The following is a 24,992-nucleotide window of genomic DNA, read 5'->3' as shown; positions in this document are numbered from 1 at the left end:
AAAATTCAAAATTTCAAAAACATGGGTTATAGCCCATCGTTTTTAGAATTTTTGAAAAAAATGTTATCCTCGTTTTTCATCGTTTTTGAACATGGGCTATAGCCCCTACCGTACGGCATACTATAGCACGCCGTTTTTCATCATTTTTGAGGATTTGAAAAAATTTCAAAATTTCAAAAAACATGGGTTATAGCCCATCGTTTTTAGAATTTTTGAAAAAAATGTTATCCTCGTTTTTCATCGTTTTTGAACATGTGCTATAGCCCCTACCGTACGGCATACTATAGCACGCCGTTTTTCATCATTTTTGAGGATTTGAAAAAAAAATCAAAATTTCAAAAAACATGGGTTATAGCCCATCGTTTTTTGAATTTTTGAAAAAAATGTTATCCTCGTTTTTCATCGTTTTTGAACATGGGCTATAGCCCCTACCATACGGCATACTATAGCACGCCGTTTTTCATCATTTTTGAGGATTTTAAAAAAATTCAAAATTTCAAAAACATGGGTTATAGCCCATCGTTTTTAGAATTTTTGAAAAAAATGTTATCCTCGTTTTTCATCGTTTTTGAACATGGGCTATAGCCCCTACCGTACGGCATACTATAGCACGCCGTTTTTCATCATTTTTGAGGATTTGAAAAAAATTCAAAATTTCAAAAAACATGGGTTATAGCCCATCGTTTGATGAAATTTTGAAAAAAATGTTATCCTCGTTTTTCATCGTTTTTGAACATGGGCTATAGCCCCTACCGTACGGCATACTATAGCACGCCGTTTTTCATCATTTTTGAGGATTTGAAAAAAAAATCAAAAATTCAAAAAACATGGGTTATAGCCCATCGTTTTTTGAATTTTTGAAAAAAATGTTATCCTCGTTTTTCATCGTTTTTGAACATGGGCTATAGCCCCTACCGTACGGCATACTATAGCACGCCGTTTTTCATCATTTTTGAGGATTTTAAAAAAATTCAAAATTTCAAAAACATGGGTTATAGCCCATCGTTTTTAGAATTTTTGAAAAAAATGTTATCCTCGTTTTTCATCGTTTTTGAACATGGGCTATAGCCCCTACCGTACGGCATACTATAGCACGCCGTTTTTCATCATTTTTGAGGATTTGAAAAAAAAAATCAAAAATTCAAAAAACATGGGTTATAGCCCATCGTTTTTTGAATTTTTGAAAAAAATGTTATCCTCGTTTTTCATCGTTTTTGAACATGGGCTATAGCCCCTACCGTACGGCATACTATAGCACGCCGTTTTTCATCATTTTTGAGGATTTGAAAAAAATTCAAAATTTCAAAAAACATGGGTTATAGCCCATCGTTTTTTGAATTTTTGAAAAAAATGTTATCCTAGTTTTTCATCGTTTTTGAACATGGGCTATATCCCCTACCGTACGGCATACTATAGCACGCCGTTTTTCATCATTTTTGAGGATTTGAAAAAATTCAAAATTTCAAAAAACATGGGTTATAGCCCATCGTTTTTTGAATTTTTGAAAAAAAAAATTATCCTCGTTTTTCATCGTTTTTGAACATGGGCTATAGCCCCTACCGTACGGCATACTATAGCACGCCGTTTTTCATCATTTTTGAGGATTTGAAAATAAAATCAAAATTTCAAAAAACATGGGTTATAGCCCATCGTTTTTTGAATTTTTGAAAAAAATGTTATCCTCGTTTTTCATCGTTTTTGAACATGGGCTATAGCCCCTACCATACGGCATACTATAGCACGCCGTTTTTCATAATTTTTGAGGATTTAAAAAAAATTCAAAATTTCAAAAACATGGGTTATAGCCCATCGTTTTTAGAATTTTTGAAAAAAATGTTATCCTCGTTTTTCATCGTTTTTGAACATGGGCTATAGCCCCTACCGTACGGCATACTATAGCACGCCGTTTTTCATCATTTTTGAGGATTTGAAAAAAAAATCAAAATTTCAAAAAACATGGGTTATAGCCCATCGTTTTTAGAATTTTTGAAAAAAATGTTATCCTCGTTTTTCATCGTTTTTGAACATGGGCTATAGCCCCTACCATACGGCATACTATAGCACGCCGTTTTTCATCATTTTTGAGGATTTGAAAAAAATTCAAAATTTCAAAAAACATGGGTTATAGCCCATCGTTTGATGAAATTTTGAAAAAAATGTTATCCTCGTTTTTCATCGTTTTTGAACATGGGCTATAGCCCCTACCGTACGGCATACTATAGCACGCCGTTTTTCATCATTTTTGAGGATTTGAAAAAAAAATCAAAAATGTTATCCTCGTTTTTCATCGTTTTTGAACATGGGCTATAGCCCCTACCGTACGGCATACTATAGCACGCCGTTTTTCATCATTTTTGAGGATTTGAAAAAAATTCAAAATTTCAAAAAACATGGGTTATAGCCCATCGTTTTTTGAATTTTTGAAAAAAATGTTATCCTCGTTTTTCATCGTTTTTGAACATGGGCTATATCCCCTACCGTACGGCATACTATAGCACGCCATTTTTCATCATTTTTGAGGATTTGAAAAAAATTCAAAATTTCAAAAAACATGGGTTATAGCCCATCGTTTTTTGAATTTTTGAAAAAAAAAATTATCCTCGTTTTTCATCGTTTTTGAACATGGGCTATAGCCCCTACCGTACGGCATACTATAGCACGCCGTTTTTCATCATTTTTGAGGATTTGAAAATAAAATCAAAATTTCAAAAAACATGGGTTATAGCCCATCGTTTTTTGAATTTTTGAAAAAAATGTTATCCTCGTTTTTCATCGTTTTTGAACATGGGCTATAGCCCCTACCATACGGCATACTATAGCACGCCGTTTTTCATAATTTTTGAGGATTTTAAAAAAATTCAAAATTTCAAAAACATGGGTTATAGCCCATCGTTTTTAGAATTTTTGAAAAAAATGTTATCCTCGTTTTTCATCGTTTTTGAACATGGGCTATAGCCCCTACCGTACGGCATACTATAGCACGCCGTTTTTCATCATTTTTGAGGATTTGAAAAAAAATCTAATTTTCAAAAAACATGGGTTATAGCCCATCGTTTTTTGAATTTTTGAAAAAAATGTTATCCTCGTTTTTCATCGTTTTTGAACATGGGCTATATCCCCTACCGTACGGCATACTATAGCACGCCGTTTTTCATCATTTTTGAGGATTTGAAAAAAATTCAAAATTTCAAAAAACATGGGTTATAGCCCATCGTTTTTTGAATTTTTGAAAAAAAAGATTATCCTCGTTTTTCTTCTTTTTTGAACATGGGCTATAGCCCCTACCGTACGGCATACTATAGCACGCCGTTTTTCATCATTTTTGAGGATTTTAAAAAAATTCAAAATTTCAAAAACATGGGTTATAGCCCATCGTTTTTAGAATTTTTGAAAAAAATGTTATCCTCGTTTTTCATCGTTTTTGAACATGGGCTATAGCCCCTACCGTACGGCATACTATAGCACGCCGTTTTTCATCATTTTTGAGGATTTGAAAAAAAATAAAAAAATAAAAAACATGGGTTATAGCCCATTAATAATAAATAATAATAATAGCTCAGATTTATATAGCGCTTTTCTAAATACCCAAAGCGCTTTACATGAGAACATCAGGAACAGACTTTATTAAGAAAAAAGATCAAAGCTAAGACATATCAGGTTAAAAAGATAAAAAGGTAAACGATTGTTTTTTGTTTTTGTTTTTTGAATTTTTGAAAAAGAAATTATCCTCGTTTTTCATCGTTTTTGAACATGGGCTATAGCTCCTACCGTACGGCATACTATAGCACGCCGTTTTTCATCATTTTTGAGGATTTGAAAAAAAATCTAATTTAAAAAAAACATGGGTTATAGCCCATCGTTTTTTGAATTTTTGAAAAAAATGTTATCCTCGTTTTTCATCGTTTTTGACGTCTAATAATTTTTGACCATCCCACTGAGCAACAGCCGGCTATTAGACGTGCATCTAAAAATGGGATAAAAAACGTCTAAGAATAGACGTCTAAAAATAGACGTCTAAAACACGTCTATTTTTAGACGTTTTTTATCCCATTTTTAGACGCTCGTCTAATAGCCCATATCGTACGGCATACTGTAGCACGCCGTTTTTAATCATTTTTGAGGATTTGAAAAAAATGAAAAAAGAAAAAAAACATGGGTTATAGCCCATCATCTTTTGAAATTTTGAAAAAAAAATGTAACCTCGTTTTTCATCATTTTTGACCATGAGTATAGCCCATACCGTACGGCATACTATAGCACGCCGTTTTTCATAATTTTTGAGGATTTTAAAAAAAAACAAAAAAAAAAAAGGGTTATAGCCCATCGTTTTTTGAATTTTTGAAAAAAATGTTATCCTCGTTTTTCATCGTTTTTGAACATGGGCTATAGCCCCTACCGTACGGCATACTATAGCATGCCGTTTTTCATCATTTTTGAGGATTTGAAAAAATAATCTAAATTTCAAAAAACATGGGTTATAGCCCATCGTTTTTTGAATTTTTGAAAAAAAAATTATCCTCGTTTTTCATCGTTTTTGAACATGGGCTATAGCCCCTACCGTACGGCATACTATAGCACGCCGTTTTTCATCATTTTTGAGGATTTGAAAAAAAATCAAAATTTAAAAAAACCAGTATAAATGACCTTGAGCAGTATAAATTACCTTCAATAAGGCTAGTAAATGACCTTGACCAGTATGAATGACCTTGACAAGTACAAATGACCTTGACCAGTATAAATGACCTTCACCAGTAGAAATGACCGTGACCAGTATATGACTGACCAGTATAAATTACCTTCATGAGACTAGTAAATGACCTTGACCAGTATAAATGACCTTTATAAGACTAGTAAATGATCTTCCCCAGTATAAATGACCTTGACCAGTATGCGGTCCGTGACCATGGACTATAGCCTTTTTCTTTTCCTTGATTTTCACCTTTAAAAAATCCTCAACAATGATGAAGAATCGCGCACAATAGCGCGCCGCTCAATGACCTGAGACCATGGACCAATGAATGAAATACAACACATTGAGCAGGGCATTGCAGGGAGTTGAACCCCGTTCCGGTAAAACAGAAGTCCGACACCAGTGCCTTAGTTTTTGTGTTGTTGTTCATTTAAAGGTCCAGGTGTGCATACGCATGTGCGCCTGTGCGTGTGTAGGTGCATGTGTGCATGTGTGTGTGCACGCTTCACCACTGTTGGACCCCATGGGGATCAAGGACCTCAGGGAGCCACCCATAATTCACAACGGTCACAGCGAACTCTGTTGCATCACAACTGGTGGCCAACAGTCGTAACCAACACCGCCGCCGACCCAAAGGAGAATACAATTGCACAGTGGTATCAGACCAACCACAATCAGCCAGCTCTCAAACCAAACCCTTCGACCTAGAAGAACTCGAAACTGCAATGGGACAGTTGAAACCCGGAAAAGCAGCAGGGATTGATGACATACTGGCAGAAATGATACAGCACCTGGAACCTAACGCAAAGACCTGGCTCGTGGGGATGCTGAACACATGCATGGCACAGAAAACCATCCCTTCTGTCTGGAGAAAGGCCAAAGTGGTTGCAATCCCCAAACCTGGCAAAGACCCATCATCCTCAAAGAGCTACCGACCCATTTCCCTCCTCTGCATCACCTACAAGAGAGGCTGCTACTCCAACGCCTCATACCACTCATAGACACCAAGCTGACTAAAGACCAAGGTGGTTTCCGTCCCGTCCTGTGCTGGACAGAGCTCAACCTCACCCAACACATTGAGGATGGGTTTGAGGGAAAACAAATAACTGGAGCAGCAACTGGAGGGCGAAGCAAGCACGCAGGCAGCTTGTGCCTGCCTGCGTGCCTGCCTGTCTTCCTGCCTGCCTTCCTCATGTGGAAGCTGCATAGTTGACTGTGTGTGTCTTTCTTTTTCTGTCTGTCTTTCTTAGGATGAAGATCAAGGTAGACGCCGTTGGAAGGCTCAACACAAGCCGATGCCCCTAGAGATCCATCCCAAAGCTTCCCTCAGGGAGTCCAGCAAGCCAGCTAGCCAGCAAGCCCGCCCAGTCAGCCAACGCAGCCAGCCAGCCAGTGTAGAAAGTCAGGCTGACAAGCCAGAGCATATCAGCCCTTGCAGTCCGCCATTGCAGCCATACCAGCCTTGCTCAGTCAGTTCAGCCAGGCCTCTCTCGAGGCCTGGCTCTCTGTCTGCCTGGCCCGGTCTGCCCTGCCCTGCCTTGCAGCAACAGAACCAGCCTTGCTAGCAAGCCAGCCAGCTCAGAATACGAGCTCAGCAAGCCAGCGCAGCTGGCAAGCACGCAGTTAGTCTTAACCAGTTTCAGACAGGCAGGCCAAGGCAGACAGACAGGAAGACCGAGGCGCCTAGGCAGGCAGACAGGCCAGGAAGGCAACAAAGTGCAGGCAGGGGGACTATCCGGCCTAAGGCTGCGCTGCAAGGGTTGGAGCCTGGCCAGCTCCTGCTGATCTCCGCTGAGTGGCTGCACAGTAAGGCTGCAGTAACCTAGTCTGGGCTTGTTGCTGCACTGGCTTGCTCAGCTCGCATTCTGAGCCGGCTGGCTTGCCAGAAAGGCTGGTTCTGTTGCTGCAAGGCAGGGCGGGGCAGACCGGGCCAGGCAGACAGAGAGCCAGGCCTCGAGAGAGGCCTGGCTGAGCTGACTGAGCAAGGCTGGCATGGCTGCAGTGGCTGACTGCAAGGGCTGATATGCTCTGGCTTGGCAGCCTGACTATCTACACTGGCTGACTGGCGGAGCTGACTGGCTGCGTTCGCTGACTGGGCAGGCTTGCTGGCTAGCTGGCTTGCTGGGCTCCCTGAGGGAAGCTTTGGGATGGATCTCTAGGGGCATCGGCTTGTGTTGAGCCTTCCAACGGCGTCTACCTTGATCTCCGTCCTAAGAAAGAAAGACAGAAAAAGAAAGACACACACAAACCCAACTATGCAGCTCCCACCTGAGGAACCGAGACGCGAAAAAAGAACTGAGCGTCACTTGGGATGGTCACAAACTCTCCAACCATACCCACCCCATGTATCTTGGAGTTACACTGGACAGGACACTCTTCTTCAAAAAACACCTGGAGAACACAAAAGCCACGGTCAACACCCACAATAACATCCTGTGAAAACTAGTGAACTCCAAGAGGGGCGCAGACCCATAAAGGATCTGTGCAACTGCCATGGCCCTGTCTTTCTCTACAGCAGAGTATGCCTGCTCAAGCTGGAGCCGATCACGTCACACCAAATTGGTCGACACAGCCCTAAATGACACCTGTCGCATCAACACGGGATGCGTCAAGACAACACCTGTCCCGTGCCTTTATGCGCTAGCCGGCACCTCCCCCCGCACATCAGACGACTGTGTATCGCTCAAGATGAATGGAGAACACAGGAGATAGACAGTGAAGTTGGGAATGAACGAAGGAAAGTCTGGAATGAAATGATAGAGAACACCTCACACACACATAGTTTCCTTTTGTGGCTGTTTACATTCGAGGGTCGCCGGTCCTCTCGAACGGAACAGTTTAACGTCATGCCCAGGACGAAAAGATATAGAGAACACCAACATGACAAATAACAGCAGGAAGGCATGGGCCACAATCCACCGTCTTGGCAAAGACCACACCACCCATAATTCACAACGGTCACAGCAAACTCTATTGCATCACAACTGGTGTAGTTATTGGATGGAGCCCGCACACCACCAAAAAAAGAAAAACAACATACTATAGTATGCCCTCCGTGACCATGGACTTTAGCCTTTCGCTTTTCTGCGATTTAACCTATTTTCAAATCCTCAACAATGATGAAGAATCGCGCACTATAGCGTGCCACTTAATGACCTTGACCAATATCAATGACCTTGAGCAGTATAAATTACCTTCAATAAGGCTAGTAAATGACCTTGATCAGTATAAATGACCTTGACAAGTACAAATGACCTTGACCAGTATAAATGACCTTCACCAGTAGAAATGACCGTGACCAGTATATGACTGTGACCAGTATAAATTACCTTCATGAGACTAGTAAATGACCTTGACCAGTATAAATGACCTTTATAAGACTAGTAAATGATCTTCCCCAGTATAAATGACCTTGACCAGTATGCGGTCCGTGACCATGGACTATAGCCTTTTTCTTTTCCTTGATTTTCACCTTTAAAAAATCCTCAACAATGATGAAGAATCGCGCACAATAGCGCGCCGCTCAATGACCTGAGACCATGGACCAATTAATGAAATACAACACATTGAGCAGGGCACTGCAGGGAGTTGAACCCCGTTCCGGTAAACCAGAAGTCTGACACCAGTGCCTTAGTTTTTGTGTTGTTGTTCATTTAAAGGTCCAGGTGTGCATACGCATGTGCGCCTGTGCGTGTGTAGGTGCATGTGTGCATGTGTGTGTGCACGCTTCACCACTGTTGGACCCCATGGGGATCAAGGACCTCAGGGAGCCACCCATAATTCACAACGGTCACAGCGAACTCTGTTGCATCAAAACTGGTGGCCAACAGTCGTAACCAACACCGCCGCCGACCCAAAGGAGAATACAATCGCACAGTGGTATCAGACCAACCACAATCAGCCAGCTCTCAAACCAAACCCTTCGACCTAGAAGAACTCGAAACTGCAATGGGAAAGTTGAAACCCGGAAAAGCAGCAGGGATTGATGACATACTGGCAGAAATGATACAGCACCTGGAACCTAACGCAAAGACCTGGCTCGTGGGGATGCTGAACACATGCATGGCACAGAAAACCATCCCTTCTGTCTGGAGAAAGGCCAAAGTGGTTGCAATCCCCAAACCTGGCAAAGACCCATCATCCTCAAAGAGCTACCGACCCATTTCCCTCCTCTGCATCACCTACAAGAGAGGCTGCTACTCCAACGCCTCATACCACTCATAGACACCAAGCTGACTAAAGACCAAGGTGGTTTCCGTCCCGTCCTGTGCTGGACAGAGCTCAACCTCACCCAACACATTGAGGATGGGTTTGAGGGAAAACAAATAACTGGAGCAGCAACTGGAGGGCGAAGCAAGCACGCAGGCAGCTTGTGCCTGCCTGCGTGCCTGCCTGCCTTCCTGCCTGCCTTCCTCATGTGGAAGCTGCATAGTTGACTTTGTGTGTGTCTTTCTTTTTCTGTCTGTCTTTCTTAGGATGAAGATCAAGGTAGACGCCGTTGGAAGGCTCAACACAAGCCGATGCCCCTAGAGATCCATCCCAAAGCTTCCCTCAGGGAGTCCAGCAAGCCAGCTAGCCAGCAAGCCCGCCCAGTCAGCCAACGCAGCCAGCCAGCTCCGCCAGTCAGCCAGTGTAGAAAGTCAGGCTGACAAGCCAGAGCATATCAGCCCTTGCAGTCCGCCATTGCAGCCATACCAGCCTTGCTCAGTCAGCTCAGCCAGGCCTCTCTCGAGGCCTGGCTCTCTGTCTGCCTGGCCCGGTCTGCCCTGCCCTGCCTTGCAGCAACAAAACCAGCCTTGCTAGCAAGCCAGCCAGCTCAGAATACGAGCTCAGCAAGCCAGCGCAGCTGGCAAGCACGCAGTTAGTCTTAACCAGTTTCAGACAGGCAGGCCAAGGCAGACAGACAGGAAGACCGAGGCGCCTAGGCAGGCAGACAGGCCAGGAAGGCAACAAAGTGCAGGCAGGGGGACTATCCGGCCTAAGGCTGCGCTGCAAGGGTTGGAGCCTGGCCAGCTCCTGCTGATCTCCGCTGAGTGGCTGTGGCTGCACAGTAAGGCTGCAGTAACCTAGTCTGGGCTTGTTGCTGCACTGGCTTGCTCAGCTCGCATTCTGAGCTGGCTGGCTTGCCAGAAAGGCTGGTTCTGTTGCTGCAAGGCAGGGCGGGGCAGACCGGGCCAGGCAGACAGAGAGCCAGGCCTCGAGAGAGGCCTGGCTGAGCTGACTGAGCAAGGCTGGCATGGCTGCAGTGGCTGACTGCAAGGGCTGATATGCTCTGGCTTGGCAGCCTGACTATCTACACTGGCTGACTGGCGGAGCTGACTGGCTGCGTTCGCTGACTGGGCAGGCTTGCTGGCTAGCTGGCTTGCTGGGCTCCCTGAGGGAAGCTTTGGGATGGATCTCTAGGGGCATCGGCTTGTGTTGAGCCTTCCAACGGCGTCTACCTTGATCTCCGTCCTAAGAAAGAAAGACAGAAAAAGAAAGACACACACAAACCCAACTATGCAGCTTCCACCTGAGGAACCGAGACGCGAAAAAAGAACTGAGCGTCACTTGGGATGGTCACAAACTCTCCAACCATACCCACCCCATGTATCTTGGAGTTACACTGGACAGGACACTCTTCTTCAAAAAACACCTGGAGAACACAAAAGCCACGGTCAACACCCACAATAACATCCTGTGAAAACTAGTGAACTCCAAGAGGGGCGGAGACCCACAAACGATCTGTGCAACTGCCATGGCCCTGTCTTTCTCTACAGCAGAGTATGCCTGCTCAAGCTGGAGCCGATCACGTCACACCAAATTGGTCGACACAGCCCCAAATGACACCTGTCGTGTCGCATCAACACGGGATGCGTCAAGACAACACCTGTCCCGTGCCTTTATGCGCTAGCCGGCACCTCCCCCCGCACATCAGACGACTGTGTATCGCTCAAGATGAATGGAGAACACAGGAGATAGACAGTGAAGTTGGGAATGAACGAAGGAAAGTCTGGAATGAAATGATAGAGAACACCTCACACACACATAGTTTCCTTTTGTGGCTGTTTACATTCGAGGGTCGCCGGTCCTCTCGAACGGAACAGTTTAACGTCATGCCCAGGACGAAAAGATATAGAGAACACCAACATGACAAATAACAGCAGGAAGGCATGGGCCACAATCCACCGTCTTGGCAAAGACCACACCACCCATAATTCACAACGGTCACAGCAAACTCTATTGCGTCACAACTGGTGTAGTTATTGGATGGAGCCCGCACACCACCAAAAAAAGAAAAACAACATACTATAGTATGCCCTCCGTGACCATGGACTTTAGCCTTTCGCTTTTCTGCGATTTAACCTTTTTTCAAATCCTCAACAATGATGAAGAATCGCGCACTATAGCATGCCACTTAATGACCTTGACCAATATCAATGACCTTGAGCAGTATAAATTACCTTCAATAAGACTAGTAAATGACCTTGACTAGTATAAATGACCTTGACAAGTACAAATGACCTTGACCAGTATAAATGACCTTCACCAGTAGAAATGACCGTGACCAGTATATGACTGTGACCAGTATAAATTACCTTCATGAGACTAGTAAATGACCTTGACCAGTATAAATGACCTTTATAAGACTAGTAAATGATCTTCACCAGTATAAATGACCTTGACCAGTATGCGGTCCATGACCATGGACTATAGCCTTTTGCTTTTCCTTGATTTTCACCTTTAAAAAATCCTCAACAATGATGAAGAATCGCGCACTATAGCGCGCCGCTCAATGACCTGAGACCATGGACCAATGAATGAAATACAACACATTGAGCAGGGCACTGCAGGGAGTTGAACCCCGTTCCGGTAAACCAGAAGTCCGACACCAGCGCCTTAGTTTTTGTGTTGTTGTTCATTTAAAGGTCCAGGTGTGCATACGCATGTGCGCCTGTGCGTGTGTAGGTGCATGTGTGCATGTGTGTGTGCACGCTTCAATGACCACTGTTGGACCCCATGGGGATCAAGGACCTCAGGGAGCCACCCATAATTCACAACGGTCACAGCGAACTCTGTTGCATCACAACTGGTGGCCAACAGTCGTAACCAACACCGCCGCCGACACACAGGAGAATACCATTGCACAGTGGCATCAGACCAACCACAATCATCCAGCCCTCAACCCAAACCCTTCGACCTAGAAGAACTCGAAACTGCAATGGGAAAGTTGAAACCCGGAAAAGCAGCAGGGATTGATGACATACTGGCAGAAATGATACAGCACCTGGAACCTAACGCAAAGACCTGGCTCGTGGGGATGCTGAATACATGCATGGCACAGAAAACCATCCCTTCTGTCTGGAGAAAGGCCAAAGTGGTTGCAATCCCCAAACCTGGCAAAGACCCATCATCCTCAAAGAGCTACCGACCCATTTCCCTCCTCTGCATCACCTACAAGAGAGGCTGCTACTCCTGTTTACATTCGAGGGTCGCCGGTCCTCTCGAACGGAACAGTTTAACGTCATGCCCAGGACGAAAAGATATAGAGAACACCAACATGACAAATAACAGCAGGAAGGCATGAGCCACAATCCACCGTCTTGGCAAAGACCACACCACCCATAATTCACAACGGTCACAGCAAACTCTGTTGCATCACAACTGGTGTAGGTATTGGATGGAGCCCGCACATCACAGGTATAAAAAAAACGTTCTGTATTGAAATACTGACAACGTTTCGATCTATTTGATCTTCATCAGGTCATGTGTACACAAAACATACACTTTTATACTAAGGGAGTGCCCCCATCAACCAATCAAAACACCACATTTTGGTGCCCCTCCCATCACTGCAGGTGTGACACGTCAACCCTGAGTGAGTAGGTGGGGACCCAGACATATTGATGTAAATATAGTCTGTTCAGAAATGTTAGTGCCTCTCATAGAGCTTGTAGGTGATGCAGGAGGGAAATGGGTCGGTAGCTCTTCGGGGATAATGGGTCTTTGCCAGGTTTAGGGATTGCAACCACTTCGGCCTTTTTCCAAACAGAAGGGATGGTTTTCTGTGCTATACATGTGTTCAGCATCCCCACAAGCCAGGTCCTTGCGTTAGGTCCCAGGTGCTGTAACATTTCTGCCAGTAGGTCATCAATCCCTGCTGCTTTTCCGGGTTTCAACTTTCCCATTGCAGTTTCACGTTCTTCTAAGTCGAAGGGTTTGGTTTGAGGGCTGGCTGATTGTGGTTGGTCTGATACCACTGTGCGATGGTATTCTATGTGAGTCGGTGGCGGTGTTGGTTACAACTGTTGGCCACCAGTTGTGACCAAGACCGCCACCGACCCACAGGAGAATACCATCGCACAGTGGTATCAGACCAACCACAATCAGCCAGCCCTCAAACCAAACCCGACCTAGAAGAACTTGAAACTGCAATGGGAAAGTTGAAACCCGGAAAAGCAGCAGGGATTGATGACCTACTGGCAGAAATGTTACAGCACCTGGGACCCAACGCAAAGACCTGGCTTGTGGGGATGCTGAACACATGCATAGCACAGAAAACCATCCCTTCTGTCTGGGAAAAGGCCAAAGTGGTTGCAATCCTTAAACCTGGCAAAGACCCATTATCCACAAAGAGCTACCGACCCATTTCCCTCTGCATCACCTACAAGGCTATATGAGAAGCTGCTACTCCAACGCCTCGTTGCCACTCATAGATACCAAGCTGACTAAAGACCAAGCTGGTTTCCGTCCCAGCCGCTCCTGTGCTGGACAGAGCTCAACCTCACCCAACACATTGAGGGTGGGTTTGAGGGGAAACAAATAACTGGAGCAGCATTCAGAGATCTCTCTGCTGCCTACGACACTGTCCAACACCGCACAATGGTCAGGAAAAGCCTCCTCAACAACAGGCGCTTCTATGTCCAGTTAAATGACCAGAGGAGTAAATGGAAAGCCCAAAAGAACGGCCTCCCACAAGGTAGCGTGCTCGCCCCCCTCCTTTTCAATATCCACACAAACGACCAGCCACTACCCAATGCCTAATGCCAGCATTTCATCTACGCCGACAACCTCTGCATTACGACCCAACAAGCAGACTTCCAGAAGATTGAGTCTGTCCTTGAAAGTGCCCTCCAAGAAATGTCAAGCTACTACAATACAACCACCTGAAACCCAACCCATAGAGAACACCTCACACACACATAATTTCCTTTCGTGGCTGTTTACATTCGAGGGTCGCTGGTACTCTCGAACGGAACAGTTTACCGTCATGCCCAGGACGAAAAGATATAGAGAACACCAACATGACAAATAACAGCAGGAAGGCATGAGCCACAATCCACAGTCTTGGCAAAGACCACACCACCCATAATTCACAACAGTCACAGCAAACTCTGTTGCATCACAACTGGTGTAGGTATTGGATGGAGCCCGCACATCACAGGTATAAAAAAAACGTTCTATATTGAAATACTGACAACGTTTCGATCTATTTGATCTTCATCAGGTCATGTGTACACAAAACATACACTTTTATACTAAGGGAGTGCCCCCATCAACCAATCAAAACACCACATTTTGGTGCCCCTCCCATCACTGCAGGTGTGACACGTCAACCCTGAGTGAGTAGGTGGGGACCCAGACATATTGATGTAAATATAGTCTGTTCAGAAATGTTAGTGCCTCTCATAGAGCTTGTAGGTGATGCAGGAGGGAAATGGGTCGGTAGCTCTTCGGGGATAATGGGTCTTTGCCAGGTTTAGGGATTGCAACCACTTCGGCCTTTTTCCAAACAGAAGGGATGGTTTTCTGTGCTATGCATGTGTTCAGCATCCCCACAAGCCAGGTCCTTGCGTTAGGTCCCAGGTGCTGTATCATTTCTGCCAGTATGCCATCAATCCCTGCTGCTTTTCCGGGTTTCAACTTTCCCATTGCAGTTTCACGTTCTTCTAAGTCGAAGGGTTTGGTTTGAGGGCTGGCTGATTGTGGTTGGTCTGATACCACTGTGCGATGGTATTCTATGTGAGTCGGTGGCGGTGTTGGTTACAACTGTTGGCCACCAGTTGTGACCAAGACCGCCACCGACCCACAGGAGAATACCATCGCACAGTGGTATCAGACCAACCACAATCAGACAGCCCTCAAACCAAACCCTTCGACCTAGAAGAACTTGAAACTGCAATGGGAAAGTTGAAACCCGGAAAAGCAGCAGGGATTGATGACCTACTGGCAGAAATGTTACAGCACCTGGGACCCAACGCAAAGACCTGGCTTGTGGGGATGCTGAACACATGCATAGCACAGAAAACCATCTCTTCTGTCTGGGAAAAGGCCAAAGTGGTTGCAATCCTTAAACCTGGCAAAGACCCATTATCCACAAAGAGCTACCGACCCATTTCCCTCTGCATCACCTACAAGGCTATATGAGAAGCTGCTACTCCAACGCCTCGTTGCCACTCATAGACACCAAGCTGACTAAAGACCAAGCTGGTTTCCGTCCCAGCCGCTCCTGTGCTGGACAGAGCTCAACCTCACCCAACACATTGAGGGTGGGTTTGAGGGGAAACAAATAACTGGAGCAGCATTCAGAGATCTCTCTGCTGCCTACGACACTGTCCAACACCGCACAATGGTCAGGAAAAGCCTCCTCAACAACAGGCGCTTCTATGTCCAGTTAAATGACCAGAGGAGTAAATGGAAAGCCCAAAAGAACGGCCTCCCACAAGGTAGCGTGCTCGCCCCCCCTCCTTTTCAATATCTACACAAACGTCCAGCCACTACCCACAGAATGCCAGCGTTTCATCTACGCCAACGACCTCTGCATTACCACCCAACAAGCAGACTTCCAGAAGATTGAGTCTGTCCTTGAAAGTGCCCTCCAAGAAATGTCAAGCTACTACAATACAACCACCTGAAACCCAACCCATCAAAAACCCAACTATGCAGCTTCCACCTGAGGAACCGAGACGCAAAAAAATAATTGCGCATCACAAACTCTCAAACCATACCCACCCCATGTATCTTGGATTTACACTGGACAGGACACTCTTCCTCAAAAAACACCTGGAGAACACAAAAGCCACGGTCAACAACCACAATAACATCCTGTGAAAACTAGTGAACTCCAAGTGGGGCGCAGACCCACAAACAATCCGTGCAACTGCCATGGCCCTGTCTTTCTCTACACCAGAGTATGCCTGCTCAAGCTGGAGCCGATCACGTCACACCAAATTGGTCGACACAGCCCTAAATGACACCTGTGGCATCATCACAGGATGCATCAAGACAACACCTGTCCCTGTCCCAACACCTGTTTACATTCGAGGGTCGCCGGTCCTCTCGAACGGAACAGTTTAACGTCATGCCCAGGACGAAAAGATATAGAGAACACCAACATGACAAATAACAGCAGGAAGGCATGGGCCACAATCCACCGTCTTGGCAAAGACCACAACACCCATAATTCACAACGGTCACAGCAAACTCTGTTGCATCACAACTGGTGTAGGTATTGGATGGAGCCCACACACCACAGGTATAAGAAAGACGTGATGCAGAGGAGGGAAATGGGTCGGTAGCTCTTCGGGGATAATGGGTCTTTGCCAGGTTTAGGGATTGCAACCACTTTGGCCTTTTTCCAGACAGAAGGGGTGGTTTTCTGTGCTATGCATGTGTTCAGCATCCCCACAAGCCAGGTCTTTGTGTTAGGTTCCAGGTGCTGTATCATTTGCTGTATCATTTCTGCCAGTATGTCATCAATCCCTGCTGCTTTTCCGGGTTTCAACTTTCCCATTGCAGTTTCAAGTTCTTCTAGGTCGAAGGGTTTGGTTTCAGGGCTGGCTGATTGTGGTTGGTCTGATACCACTGTGCGATGGTATTCTATGTGGGTCGGTGGCGGTGTTGGTTATGACTGTTGGCCACCAGTTGTGACCAAGACCGCCACCGACCCACAGGAGAATACCATCGCACAGTGGTATCAGACCAACCACAATCAGCCAGCCCTTAAACCAAACCCTTCGACCTAGAAGAATTTGAAACTGCAATGGGAAAGTTGAAACCCGGAAAAGCAGCAGGGATTGATGACCTACTGGCAAAAATGATACAGCACCTGGGACCCAACGCAAAGACCTGGCTTGTGGGGATGCTGAACACATGCATAGCACAGAAAACCATCCCTTCTGTCTGGAAAAAGGCCAAAGTGGTTGCAATCCCTAAACCTGGCAAAGACCCATTATCCCCAAAGAGCTACCGACCCATTTCCCTCCTATGCATCACCTACAAGCTCTATGAGAGGCTGCTACTCCAACGCCTCGTTGCCACTCATAGATACCAAGCTGACTAAAGACCAAGCTGGTTTCCGTCCCGGCCGCTCCTGTGCTGGACAGAGCTCAACCTCACCCAACACATTGAGGATGGGTTTGAGGGAAAACAAATAACTGGAGCAGCATTCAGAGATCTCTCTGCTGCCTACGACACTGTCCAACACTGCACAATGGTCAGGAAAAGCCTCCTCAACAACAGGCGCTTCTATGTCCAGTTAAATGACCAGAGGAGTAAATGGAAAGCCCAAAAGAACGGCCTCCCACAAGGTAGCGTGCTCGCCCCCCCTCCTTTTCAATATCTACACAAACGTCCAGCCACTACCCACAGAATGCCAGCGTTTCATCTACGCCAACGACCTCTGCATTACCACCCAACAAGCAGACTTCCAGAAGATTGAGTCTGTCCTTGAAAGTGCCCTCCAAGAAATGTCAAGCTACTACAATACAACCACCTGAAACCCAACCCATCAAAAACCCAACTATGCAGCTTCCACCTGAGGAACCGAGACGCAAAAAAATAATTGCGCATCACAAACTCTCAAACCATACCCACCCCATGTATCTTGGATTTACACTGGACAGGACACTCTTCCTCAAAAAACACCTGGAGAACACAAAAGCCACGGTCAACAACCACAATAACATCCTGTGAAAACTAGTGAACTCCAAGTGGGGCGCAGACCCACAAACAATCCGTGCAACTGCCATGGCCCTGTCTTTCTCTACACCAGAGTATGCCTGCTCAAGCTGGAGCCGATCACGTCACACCAAATTGGTCGACACAGCCCTAAATGACACCTGTGGCATCATCACAGGATGCATCAAGACAACACCTGTCCCTGTCCCAACACCTGTTTACATTCGAGGGTCGCCGGTCCTCTCGAACGGAACAGTTTAACGTCATGCCCAGGACGAAAAGATATAGAGAACACCAACATGACAAATAACAGCAGGAAGGCATGGGCCACAATCCACCGTCTTGGCAAAGACCACAACACCCATAATTCACAACGGTCACAGCAAACTCTGTTGCATCACAACTGGTGTAGGTATTGGATGGAGCCCACACACCACAGGTATAAGAAAGACGTGATGCAGAGGAGGGAAATGGGTCGGTAGCTCTTCGGGGATAATGGGTCTTTGCCAGGTTTAGGGATTGCAACCACTTTGGCCTTTTTCCAGACAGAAGGGGTGGTTTTCTGTGCTATGCATGTGTTCAGCATCCCCACAAGCCAGGTCTTTGTGTTAGGTTCCAGGTGCTGTATCATTTCTGCCAGTATGTCATCAATCCCTGCTGCTTTTCCGGGTTTCAACTTTCCCATTGCAGTTTCAAGTTCTTCTAGGTCGAAGGGTTTGGTTTCAGGGCTGGCTGATTGTGGTTGGTCTGATACCACTGTGCGATGGTATTCTATGTGGGTCGGTGGCGGTGTTGGTTATGACTGTTGGCCACCAGTTGTGACCAAGACCGCCACCGACCCACAGGAGAATACCATCGCACAGTGGTATCAGACCAACCACAATCAGCCAGCCCTTAAACCAAACCCTTCGACCTAGAAGAATTTGAAACTGCAATGGGAAAGTTGAAACCCGGAAAAGCAGCAGGGATTGATGACCTACTGGCAGAAATGATACAGCACCTGGGACCCAACGCAAAGACCTGGCTTGTGGGGATGCTGAACACATGCATAGCACAGAAAACCATCCCTTCTGTCTGGAAAAAGGCCAAAGTGGTTGCAATCCCTAAACCTGGCAAAGACCTACCGACCCATTTCCCTCCTATGCATCACCTACAAGCTCTATGAGAGGCTGCTACTCCAACGCCTCGTTGCCACTCATAGATACCAAGCTGACTAGAAGACCAAGCTGGTTTCCGTCCCGGCCGCTCCTGTGCTGGACAGAGCTCAACCTCACCCAACACATTGAGGATGGGTTTGAGGGAAAACAAATAACTGGAGCAGTATTCAGAGATCTCTCTGCTGCCTACGACACTGTCCAACACTGCACAATGGTCAGGAAAAGCCTCCTCAACAACAGGCGCTTCTATGTCCAGTTAAATGACCAGAGGATTAAATGGAAAGCCCAAAAGAACGGCCTCCCACAAGGTAGCGTGCTCGCCCCCGCTCCTTTTCAATATCTACACAAACGACCAGCCACTACCCACAGAATGCCAGCATTTCATCTACGCCAACGACCTCTGCATTACCACCCAACAAGCAGACTTCCAGAAGATTGAGTCTGTCCTTGAAAGTGCCCTCCAAGAAATGTCAAGCTACTACAATACAACCACGTGAAACCCAACCAATCAAAAACCCAACTATGCAGCTTCCACCTGAGGAACCGAGACGGGGAAAAAGAACTGAGCGTCACTTGGGATGGTCACAAACTCTCCAACCATACCCACCCCATGTAACTTGGAGTTGCACTGGACAGGACACTCTCCTTTAAAAAAACATCTGGAGAACACAAAAGCCAAGGTCAACACCCACACCCGTGAAATAAATGTTTACACACCTCATTCAAGTTGCAGGCAGGCTAGCTGTCTACCTTGATCTCCGTCCTAAGAAAGAAAGACAGAAAAAGAAACACACATTAAGAACGACTTAAACCCTCTATATTTAATAAAACAATTCTGGACAGGAATCCTGTATTGCAGGGGTGCCCACATTTACATTGTGATCTACCAGTAGATCACAAAGGCTGTGCAGTAGGGCCGGGACTAATTGCGATTAATTTAGATTAATTAACTACAGAAAAATTAATCGCGATTAACTACAGATAAATTAATCGAACCTTTTTTTTCACAGAGGAACGTTTCTCACTGGGCGCTTTTCTATAGTACTGAAAACTGGAAATAATAAAAAGTCACCCCATTTTGTGTTGCCTAGAACTGGAGGTCTGAAAAAAACAGTAACAATATGAAGTAAGTACAGCTCCTTAGTCCTGTAATGTCACTGAGATGTACTTGTTACTGTTACAATTCTTTTTTCAGACCTCCAGTTCTAGGCAACACAGAATGGGGTGACTTTTATTATTATTTCCACAACAGGTATATTAATGACAGTAAAATGTTGAAAATGAGTGGTATCCTGTAGTCACTATTCATTGATTCACTGGGATACCAAAAAACATTAAAAAAAGGTTTCTCGCTGTTCTCGGGTTGAATATTGATATGCGATTAAAATGCGATTAATCTAGATGAATTAATCGCAAAGCCTCTGATTAATTAGATAAAAAAAATTAATCGAGTCCCAGCTCTACTGTGCAGGTATGGCATGCCCCTGTATATAATCTATCACTTGAATTAAGGTGACTTGATTGATTGACATAAAAAGGCCTATCAGCTCAAATATTGCACACAAACATCAGTAGCATTACAAAGTTATTGTGACAGTAATAATTGCTATAGTGTGTGTTCAGTAACAGTGTTAAGTAACAGGAATATTCCTGTCTCTCCAGCTCTTTAATAAATAGAAAGGGGTTTTAAAATAAAAATCAGGTATGTGACACATTTTCAGCCAATCAGGAGAAAGTAGCTATTTATGAGCTTAATGTTCCAGTTCTATTTGTGTCTGTTACATTACAATTCCACTTGTTTAATCTGTATCCTGACTGCGTTCCTGATTGGATAAAATTGCCGTTTCAGAAAAAGTTCTCTCTGTTACTGAACAAACACTATAGCAATGATTACTGTCACAATATAGAGCTATTTAATACTGTTACTGAACACATTCTAGCAATGATTACTGTCACACTATAGAATTATTTAACACTGTTACTGAACACACACTCTATAGCAATGATTACTGTAACAATATAGAGCTATTTAACACTGTTTCTGAACAGACTATAGCAATGATTACTGTCACAATATAGAGCTATTTAACACTGTTTCTGAACAGACTCTATAAATGATTACTGTCACACTATAAAGCTATTTAACACTGTTACTGAACACACTCTAGCAATGATTACTGTCACACTATAGAATTATTTAACACTGTAACTGAACACACTCTATAGCAATGATTACTGTCACACTATAGAATTATTTAACACTGTACTGAACACACTCTATAGCAATGATTACTGTCACAATATAGAGCAATTTAATTTAGGTAACCAAATGGACTCCAATAGTAGATCTTTACACTCAATAGTTTAATTGTTAAGCATCTGCTTAATTTCCCAAAAAACAGAGAATGTAGAAGATTGCTTTTAATCCTTTGTTGTATGTATTACTGTAGGAGAGCGGTTAGTGACTGTGCCTTATTAACATTAGTGCCTGGGATCTTTTCCGGCCAATTTCAAATAATGTTTGTTTGCTTCCCGACAATTTACCAGAATGTTTTGTGCTTTTACCAACCAAACAAAACTCTTTTCCGACGCTGCCAGATGGGGGCGGTATTAAGCTGTGAAACAAATTTGTGTAGCAAGCTTCTTGGATCTGGCAGCGTCAGGTTAGCTCTTTTCACCTCTAGTCGATCATTTATTCAGCATTTGAGTCAAAATGGTAGTCAGTGGCTCAAACATGTCGCCTATGAAGTTACTTGTTGTGTTTATAAATGATACTACTACTTGACAAAGCTGTGATCCAGTAGCCGAGTGGTTAGAATCGATGGTTAGTGAACGTAGGGGTCCGGGTTCACTTCCCAGTCGAGGACTGAGTTTGTTTTCTTCTTAACAAACAAAACTGTTTTTGCTTCAAGTCGAGGTCCTTTATTCATTCAGTATCTGAGCCACGGACCGCCATTTGAGGCTCAACAAATGCTGAATGAATAATGGACCTCGACGAGATGCTAAAACAAATGTGTTTTTTTGTAAGAAAGCAGAAAAACTCTCAGTCCTCGAGTGGGACTAGAACCCGGGTCCTTTAGTTCACTAACCCCCGACGCTAACCGTTCGGCTATTGGAACACCGTGTTACAGAGTTACTCGAACATAATATATAAACATCACAACAAGTAACATCATATAAAGTGATAACAGATGTTTGAACAACAACAACAGCGTTTAAGTATTAAATAACATTTAACATACCTTCTGCAGACACGACGACGAGGCGACGGACATGGTGACGTGGCAACTTTCCAACAAACACTGACCAAACCTACCTCCACGTTTCTCTTCCGTATTTGAAGGGGGCCGTCACTTCCTTCCGGTGTGACGTGAGGCCACGCCCGCGAGTTTTTTGCCGCGATTTTCTTGTAGTCATTGTAGTCCTTCTACGTTACATCCGGGTCCCGTCCGCCTCTATAGCTACATATGATTCTGAACGTCACGGCTTAAAAAGTCAATAGAGAACTTAGTCCCCTTCCTGGCAGCGTCCTCAGTGGTCTAGCGGTCTAAACACCCGACTTGTGAAAACGAACTTTATATAACTTCACGGGTTCAAACCCCTCTGATGTTTTTCTCAATCATTGATTCACAATACCAGAATGCACGTTTAATCATCATAATACATAGAGCAGACAGCCCTGTGATTAAACCTTCAGCATTACACTGCAACCCCACTGTGGCTATACCTTTTTATTCACAATGCAAAGTTATTGTACTCCTAATAATATAATATATCATGGTGTAGTCTAGCTCTGGCTTGATTGATTGATTGAAATATTTATTAACAGTTTGTAGAATTACAGTACATTTCAAGCACAAACTCAATACAAAGACTGTTAACTGTGAGTGGACGACCCAATTAAGCATTACACTTGTTTACAACAGGGTCCACATTGTTCAATTCATCAAAACATTTAGAGACATACAAATAGACACTTCTATGTAGTTTAAAGAACAGAACAGGAATTCATATAGGAAGCAAAAAGGGAAAAGATACATATACAGTGAGGGGAAGGGGGGGGGGGGGGGGGTGGGTGGTCCATAGCTCTAATGGGCATTAGAACTATATGGACCTGCTGTAGCAGTCAGCACAGTAGATTCATATTTCAATCGATCTGGGATGTTAAAATTGTGCCAAACTGTGTTCAATTAATTGCCTCTTCTGCTACAATAAACAGCAGTTATACTTATTGAGACTCAGAGAGCACGTTGACATGAATAGCTTAGCATATCTGTGTTATAATGAATGGGTTTGATTGATTGATTAAATTAATATTTTATAAAAAAATGTAGAAATGTAGAAGTACCGTCAAAACAAAATAATTCACATGCAAGTAAAGGCGTGGCGTTGCAGAGGCAAAAAAAAAGCACTGGTAGGTACTTACTGCATGCTGTACCATATTATGCACTGGTAGGTACTTACTGCATGCTGTACCATATTATGCACTGGTAGGTACTTACTGCATGCTGTACCATATTATACACTGGTAGGTACTTACTGCATGCTGTACCATATTATGCACTGGTAGGTACTTACTGCATGTTGTACCATATTATACACTGGTAGGTACTTACTGCATGCTGTACCATATTATACACTGATAGGTACTTACTGCATGCTGTACCATATTATACACTGGTAGGTACTTACTGCATGCTGTACCATATTATGCACTGGTAGGTACTTACTGCATGTTGTACCATATTATACACTGGTAGGTACTTACTGCATGTTGTACCATATTATACACTGATAGGTACTTACGGCATGCTGTACCATATTATACACTGGTAGGTACTTACTGCATGTTGTACCATATTATACACTGGTAGGTACTTACTGCATGTTGTACCATATTATACACTGATAGGTACTTACGGCATGCTGTACCATATTATGCACTGGTAGGTACTTACTGCATGTTGTACCATATTATGCACTGGTAGGTACTTACTGCATGTTGTACCATATTATACACTGGTAGGTACTTACTGCATGCTGTACCATATTATACACTGATAGGTACTTACGGCATGCTGTACCATATTATACACTGGTAGGTACTTACGGCATGCTGTACCATATTATGCACTGGTAGGTACTTACTGCATGTTGTACCATATTATACACTGGTAGGTACTTACTGCATGTTGTACCATATTATACACTGGTAGGTGCATGCTGTACCATAATATACTTTTGAGTAATGTTTGCACTTACATTGCACGTCTTACCTTTTTATACATTTGAGTAATGTATGCACTTATAGTACCATTTTGTACTTTTGAGTGATGTTTGCACGTTTGTAGTTCTGCATGTTTTGCATGTGTTTGCTGTTTATTTACACGTACAGATGCACACACATACAGTAAAGTAAATTTGATAAAATCTGTGACTATACTAAACTATTAAAGTAGCTTCTCAGTCCAGTCCACCTTAAGACAAATTATGATGTTTAAAAACAAATATTGTAGTGATTTGGAAACTTTTAAATGAGCGTTTTATTTCTGATGGTGATGACCATTTGCAGAGTGAATGAGAAACACCGTAAGCAAACTCTATGTCTTTTTCTCTCCATTGAAAGTGTACACTCAGTTATATTAGCAATGATTCATTAAAACGCTTTTTTTTTTTTTTTTTTTAACTTTCAAAGCCTTGTCTGTATTATTCTATTATTTTATAACTTTGATGCTATGGATCAGGGCCACTATATTTCCACAATCACACCAGAGGGGCCACCTTGCATATACTGTTGTGGCAAAAATAGCCGTTCTACAAGCTCAACATGTTTTGCCCCCGCGACCAGACTACGGAAAAGCGGTTGAAGATGGATGGATAGACGGATGGATGTCGACAGAAATAAATACACACAAGATATTGCTACACATTGCCATGGTGATAAAATATTGTTAGGGCGGAAATAAAATGTAAACAGTTGTGTGTCCTCTAGGGTCCATAGTACAGAATAAACATAGTTTACAAGAATCTTCACGAAACATTCACTTAATGCCATACACTAGTGTGACCGTGGACCCGGCCTCTTCACAGGGGCCAACAGAACGGTTCAGCCAGAACTGCCATTTTTGGTGGAAGGAGAAGCGAAAAATAAGGGACCAAGAGTCCCTTCGGGCTTGGTCCCTAAATAGACTTGTAACCCAACTGTA

This window comes from Protomyctophum parallelum (assembly GCF_964188405.1).
Source record: "Protomyctophum parallelum genome assembly, chromosome: 18".
Classification (NCBI taxonomy): domain Eukaryota; kingdom Metazoa; phylum Chordata; class Actinopteri; order Myctophiformes; family Myctophidae; genus Protomyctophum; species Protomyctophum parallelum.
The sequence above is the reverse complement of the archived record's forward strand: the minus strand, read 5'-3'. Positions refer to the sequence as shown.